This window comes from Chaetodon trifascialis, chromosome 13 (assembly GCF_039877785.1).
Source record: "Chaetodon trifascialis isolate fChaTrf1 chromosome 13, fChaTrf1.hap1, whole genome shotgun sequence".
Classification (NCBI taxonomy): domain Eukaryota; kingdom Metazoa; phylum Chordata; class Actinopteri; order Chaetodontiformes; family Chaetodontidae; genus Chaetodon; species Chaetodon trifascialis.
In genome coordinates this window covers 22,902,501-22,903,960 of record NC_092068.1, presented here as the reverse complement: position 1 = coordinate 22,903,960, position 1,460 = coordinate 22,902,501, and positions in this window count along the sequence as shown.

Here is a 1,460-nt window from a genome sequence, read left to right as displayed (position 1 = left end):
TTACTCGTTGCCGGACATGCCGCTCAAATGCAGGTGGTTTTCACGTGCAGTACAATGGTTTGACAGCTTTAGTGACCACTTACTTCACAAATTAAGATTTTTAGGTAGAAAATATAGGAAGAGTTTATTAAATATAATGTTTTGTTAGACATTAAACTGTCCAACAGTTTAAACAAGTACAGCTGAAACAATTAATTCATTAATCAATTAGTTGATTGACACAAAATTAATAGGCAACTATTTCAATAATCTAATTTTTTAAAGCTTTTGTTAAATTATCTCATGGTTCCAGCTCCTCATACATTAGGATTTGCTTCTTTTCCTTTTAATTGTTTTAATTTATTTTCAATAATGTTGAGGTTTGAACTGCTATTGTACAAGATAAAGCACTGCGAAGAATTTGGGCTTTGGCAGAGTATGAAGGCGTTTCGCACTATTTCCAGACTTTTTCCATAGCAACAAATCAGTTGATTGATGGAGAAATTAAACAGCAGATTTATCCACAATGAAAAGAATCTTTAGCTGCAGTCCAAAACAAAATGAGCTCCACTCCAACCAACTACAACAGTAAAATCCTGCTTTGAATGCATAAGTAATAATAATCTAATGATATACTATGTAACACATTTTCCACCTTAAATCCTTTTCCTTTTAATACTGCATGTAAGTATTATCAGGAAAATGTACTTAGTAACGATTGGGTAGTTTAATGTATTACAATAGAACTGATCGCATGTTTTGAATATAAAATCTTAATCTATGTAACTATTAACTGTGTCGGATGAATGTGGCGTAAAAAGTACATTATGTCCTTTTGAAACAAAGGTGGAAGGTGACTCTACTAGAGGAAAAAATAGATATTCAAGTAAAGTGGAAGTACCTGAAAACTGCACTTGAGTCCAGCACCTCCTCTACTACTTTTCACCAGCAGAGTGAAAGTATGGACTCACTCAAAACATACTTATTGAAAAGGTCAGAGCCTCAAATCTCAAGGCCACAACGCTTGAGTACTTTGTTGTGGTCCACATCAGGTCATCTCACCTGTTACACTGAACTTCGATGTGAACGTGTGAGGTTCAGGCTCCTCGTTTGCCCTTTCATGCTTGCTTTCATTCACAGCACCTGACATACCGTGAGCGCATGAATTTTCAGCCTGGCTGGACACAACTAGAGGAAAAACAGGTTTGCAGAGCTGTTTGTGTCTGTGTTGATGCCACCTCCATCTTTATATTTATCTCCAGAACGCCACATGCCGTTTTCGTGCTGAGAATATACCGGTGTGTGGGTGCTTTTCAAGGGATGATAATGCAGTTTGTTTTAGATCATATCATATGCTTTATACTGCTTTATCTAGCTCAAAATGGCAGTACTTGAACTCCAGCATACATAAGAAATAGACTCATATAGTATGTATACTACTCCAAATAATGTAAACCGATGCAGGCTTTAAGAGTGTTTAT